Source organism: Ambystoma mexicanum, chromosome 4q, assembly GCF_040938575.1.
Source record: "Ambystoma mexicanum isolate Mex_15411 chromosome 4q, UKY_AmexF1_1, whole genome shotgun sequence".
Lineage (NCBI taxonomy): Eukaryota > Metazoa > Chordata > Amphibia > Caudata > Ambystomatidae > Ambystoma > Ambystoma mexicanum.
In genome coordinates, this window is record NC_090928.1 from 975,019,720 (window position 1) to 975,025,719 (window position 6,000).

Genomic DNA, 6,000 nt, shown 5'->3' on the forward strand with positions numbered 1-6,000 from the left:
GTACTGTCACCTATGGGAGCTGTCCAGTCCGAATTGCTATGTCCCCTCTGCACAGAAACACAAGAAACCCCAGCCATGTAATGGCTTTGTTGGGCCTCATCAGTGAGGTGCAACTTGGTTTCCTATGGCGCAGCGAGTGAGGCACACACATCTGGGAATACCCTCTCTTACATATTGAGACAAAATATAGCCAAAACATGTGATTGGAAACTCTACCCACTGGCAGTGCTCTGGGCTTTGCACCATTGCAGAAGGGGGTCCACCATATGCAAAACAGTCTGGGCTGGACTGCTGCCATTGGTGACAGTACCAAACTGCCAGATGGAGTAGGGGGTTGCCCAGAGCAATGTCTGTGGTTATGATTAAGTCAAAACATTCTAGCCATCAACCTTCTGTTTTCTGTAAGTCACCTCGATTGGGACGGGAATGAACAGGCGTGGGTCATTTGTCTGCTGCGACTAGTGACTCAAGTTGCACTTCACTGATGACGCCCATTGAGGCTGAAACATGTCAGGGATTGCTTCAGGCCCGGCTCCAGGAATTATCATCTGGGTGGGCCAGGGTTGTGATCAGGGGGGCCACATTCCATTGAGTGTGGGTCTTGGAGTACCCTAAACAAAGTGCTGGCGTTGATCCAGATTTCCCAGATCCATGATCCAGCAAAAAGTCTTCCCAGATCTGCAAAAATACATTTGCACCCCTCTATACAAAACTGTACATAGCAAAAGATAAGCAAGGAAAATAGTGTTGCAACATCAAGCTACCTGTCTTCTCTTCCCATCTGCTCTCCCCTTTCTGTTATATCTGATCCTCCTTCACCTTTCACCTTCCTTCAGCTGCCCTAACCACCATTCCCATTTACCTCCCCTGCCACCTATTCACCCCAGCACCCAGCATGCTTTTCCTGGACTGGCTTGGGAGAATTGAGGCTGATGTCTCCTCCTCCTCCTCCTCCTCTGAGAGGGGTAAGCAGTGATGCACCCAGTCTTGGTACCATCTCAGATGGCGTCTGCCCAACAATACCTTCCTGAGCACTGTGGATACTCCCAGCAGGCCCCGCAGGAGATGCTTGTGGTCCGTCCATCTTGTTGTGAAAGATAGAACCCCACCCAGAATACTGAAGCAAGGAATAGATTTTGTTTCCTACAAAATAACATTTTTTTTCAAACTTCTTTAAATTTCACGAACAGAAAATACCATGTCTAATCAATACAGGTAGTCTTGTTGATCTTAACAATATTTTGAGCACAGCAACATATCTTCCAATAACATACACATGTATACATTGCTCCCTTCACCCACCTATTCCACAACCTCCTCCCCCCTCCTTTCCAACTGAACCCCTACAGTAGTCCCATTCTGAATGTCTCCCATTAATGGTTCATGTCCAAAATTACATTTTAAGCACAACATTTTATTTTTTGTTGTATTTTTGCAGCACATTTTAACTGAGTTGAGAGTGCAAGTTAGTGCTAGGGCTGTAAGGGCTGCATCAGGAGGCAGACAGTGCTGGCTGATGGGTTTTTGGCCTCCTGGTACCGCTCCTGGTGGGGCGTGCCCCTGTACATCATTGTCTGGTGCATGCTGTTTACATACTGGTTATAATATGCAATTGTCCATGATGACTCTTTGGTTGATGTGTTTACTCTGATTTGCTATTGAATGACACAATTGTGTTGAATAAATGTGGCCCGGATATTTTCAAAGTTAGATGTTTGTGTGTCCTAATCCCTGTGCTGCCCATCTATTAAACCATGAGTGAGGCTTTTTGGACTAGCTTATAATGCGAACTGAATCGCTTCTAGGGGCACATAATTTTAACAGGCAAGGCATAGTGAAATTAAAAAATATAGCCAGGATCACACACTTTGGTCAAGTGGTAAATACCTAATTTGAGCCTCGCCTGAAATTTAGATACTTGAACACCCATCTTCCGAGCTCAAGTTGATACAAATGTGTGTTAAAGTTTGGCTTTGAATACCTAAAATAATACTAAATTGTATACAGATTACTTTTAAAATGCACAAGTCACATGATAAACCAACCTGACAATCTATTCATCATTGTAGAAACATGTTGATGAACAGTTTAATGGGGGCATTTTGGTTTGAATCCTAAATTGCACAGATTGGAATTCTCCTGTTTGCACTTTTTTTGCAAAAGGGGCCATTCATTAATTTTAATTGTTTTCACCAAGTACTGGAAAGGTAAAGAGTAAAACACAGGCTAAAATCACCTTTGCTCTATATTTTACCACTATGTGTCTGGAAAAGTGTAAATCACTTACACAATTAACGATTGTGGGAGCCATCCACAATGGATTCCTTTGGACTCTGCCTGCTTTTTCCAGGTGTAAAAGTCAGGCTGGTCCCATAGGAATCTATTGGTTTCCCGCCAACGTAAAAATACATGCTGGTGGAACACCAATCGGATTTGGCAGGGGGACCTTGTTAAGTCTGATCTGTTTTCCAACTTCACCTGTCAAATCATACAAAACCTTGCATCTCATAAAAAGTGGAGCTGCATGCATTTAGCGCCACTTCTTCCACTCCACTTTATTTTCTCCATCCTAAATGGAAGCCTACAAGCTCCATCATAGCAATTAATGAGAACTTACAAACAATCTCATACAGACACAAAGTGAAATGAATTGCATGACAAGGTTATTGTTCACACAGCTTTTTCTGCATCCCCCTACTTACTAATCCCCCAACAATCACACTTAAATAGCTTCTTAAAACCCTATATCATTTCTTTTAAAGTGCCACAGCAATGTGCACTGCCTTTTTACCTTTTCTCGTCCCTAATCACTTCCTGTTGTAAATAATCTGCCTCTGAGACACTTTAAAAAGATAAGATCTCACTGGTAGGGCCTGATTAGCCCTGCTGTTTGTATTTGAGGGGAGAGAGTAGTGCGGGGGTGGGGGCATTGGCATTTGTCCCTTGTCCAAATGTTAAATCCACCTCTGATTGCACTCTATGGAAAATATTTAAATACTGCTACTTTAAGTACACGTTTTATACTTTGCCTGCAACATTATAGAAAACGGTCTACTTTTTTTGTTATTTTACAGGTGTTCATGTTTCCTTTTCGGCACTACATGAACACCCAGCACCCAGGATGTGCATCCTACTTTCCCAACAAATCCCACAATACACATAACATATTCTGTTTGCATGCAAACGCTGTAAATGTACTCAAACAGTATGAGTTTATCAAGTCAGTACTTTCAGTTTGAATCGTGAAACGTTCTGGCAGAGTAGACTAGGCTTCCAAACAAAGGTAGTTTCTATTTAAGTCGGAGCCCCACTGGTAAGTATGCATGAGAAGATCTGAAACTGGTCAATACTTGCCAACCTAGCCTTATCATTTTCAGGTAGGGCCTTGTTAGACTTATGGAGACAAATTGAAGCCAAAATGCATTGGCAAAGCCAAGAGCTTGGAGTTTTGATTAGACATGGATAGGCACCAGTCACTGCCATAAGGGTACCACCTGGCCATAAGATGAGAACAGCTGGAAAATTGTGCCAGTAACTGGGCATATGATGGCATTGCCTGGAAATTGTCTGCTAATACCTATACAGAAGCCAAAACTGCTGGCTTTGTGACTGCTTGTTTAAGACAGGACTTCAGTGCAAGTCACAGAGACATTGACAAATGTATTGCTGGCTGAAGACACACATTAAGAGAATTGTACTACACCAGGAGCTCATTTACAGAGTCAATTAAGTTATTAAACACTCAAAAGAATATTTAGATATAACACTGGCAGGCACTATACAGCAACACATTTGGTATTCCTTTGTGATAGTTTGCTCAAATAGTTCTAGAAAGGTTAGGTCTTGATGGTGAGGCATTGACATAGTCATGGCTAGTCGTTAGCTGGGTAAATGACCAGACTCACCCATAGGATGTATGTTTATCCTCACATTTTATTGCCATCCTATCTGTGTTCCACAGCATGCGTTCTGGTTGTACCTAATAGGTAAAACGTCTCTGAATCAATTAGAACCACCGTCATTGCTCTGGCCAGCCTAGCAACTGAGATTGGCAGCACCAAAAGTCATTTGCTAATGGCTTGTCCCCTTCTCTAATTGCACAGACATACTACAGAATTATGGCATGGAATGTTGTGCAGAGCAACGGTAGTGGTAATGTTTAAATCAAAGCATTGCATTTATCACTTTTTCATTTTTACTACACTCTCTGCTTCAGAATTACATTTTTGTCACTACCAACCTTATCTTTTCACTTATACTGAAGTAGTTAATGCAGCAGAATATATACTTTGTAATTTGTAAGAGCCCCCAGCCAGTTGACGCACCTTCTGCAGAAATCTGTGTTCAAGCAACTTTGTGTCATTTATTGTTTGATATAGTTAACCATTGTATTAAGCATGATGTGAAAAACCACTATATTCCCACAAAAAAAAATGCTTTAAATTGCAGAAACCAAAATTGTGATTTTAGGTTTGAGAAAATAGTTGTAGGCAGCCGGCTTGAATAAGTGTGCTACCTCACTTAGAGATGTGAACGGGCCTCCATCTCCCTGGTCATGTGTACTTTTATGGCTGTGGGGTATAAATCATTGTCTAGGGCAAGAAAACAAATCCTGGCCAGGCCTCCTGTAATTCAACCTCACAGAATGATGTCTCTGAGGTTGCTGTTGAATGTATAGAGTGACAACCACCCCCACTCCCTCGGTTACAAGCGGTGTATAACACTACTGACATGGCCTTCTTTCTAGGGGGGGCCAGAGGCTGACTCTGGGGGGACCTGGCCCCCATCACCCCCCCTGCTGGAGCCGGGCCTGGATTGCTTGTGTTCTCGTGCAGGGGTGATGTGACCTAGCAGTTTGGACTGGACTGCCCCCTTTCCTGCAAGACCAAGCCAGATTTCCATATTTCCTTTGCTCTTTTGTATTGGCTTGGCAGGCTGAAAAATTATGGTTTGGAGTGTTAGCCACAGAAATGCCTGTTATGATTAATCTTAAACCTTCCAGCAATCAATAGTCAATCTGATTTTTCTTAAGCCACTTAACAGGACTGACATGCACCCAAACCATTGATCTATTTCCTGCTTCTTCCCGTTGCTCATTTTTGTTCCTCCAACAGACTAAGGCTTCATCGATAACCCTGGGGGTAGAAGGGGAGGGAGGGCAAGGTATGCTGCTCCTCGACTAAGCATAGGCGCTCCGAAACTACTATGTTGTTCATTTGGCCCAGTATAAAAGCATATTAACATAACAGACTGGAGACCAGAAATACTTGTTACAGCAACAATTTTGCTGTTCAAAGCCGTGTGTAAGGGTGCCCTCCAGTGGCATTCTGATGTATTGACCATGCTTTTAATGTAAATGTGTTATTTTTTGCTAACACGTGCCACTTAATACAACCTAGTCATTCTAAAAACTGTTGTCATCTGAGTGTCTGTAGAGGGCAAATGACCTACCGAGTGGAACTGCCACCCCGCTGGTGTGTTTCTGCATATGCTGAGCCCTATGTCCTACCACATCAGTCTCTTGGCTGCTTCATCATTTCCGCTTTGTGCCGTGTATGCCTGGGTGTAATTTTAGGGGTCCACAAGGGTGTTTGACCTCCCCAACTTTCGTGGCACACCATTTTGTCTGGAAAACTTTCAGAGGACTAGGGTATTTTTGAACTAGAGAGGCTCAAGACGGTGCCCCATACAAAAAATTAAGTAAAAACAGAATAGTCTCAACACCTCTCAGAGAATCACCCTTAAGGATCTATATTCATCCCTGGGGAAACACTATGAACTAGGCTCCTCTATGGCAAACAACTGATGCTGAGAACAAATTGGAAAAATATATATATCTTTTTATTTAATGCATGTAATTAGGTTAAAAAGTTTATTAAGAAACGTTCTTTTTGTTAAAAAGTTTTTTTTAAAAAAGGACGGTAGAAAAGCCGTCAGAACTTCTAATATATAGACAAAACACAATAATACACCAACCAAAGAAAAAAAATCTTTGGGTGT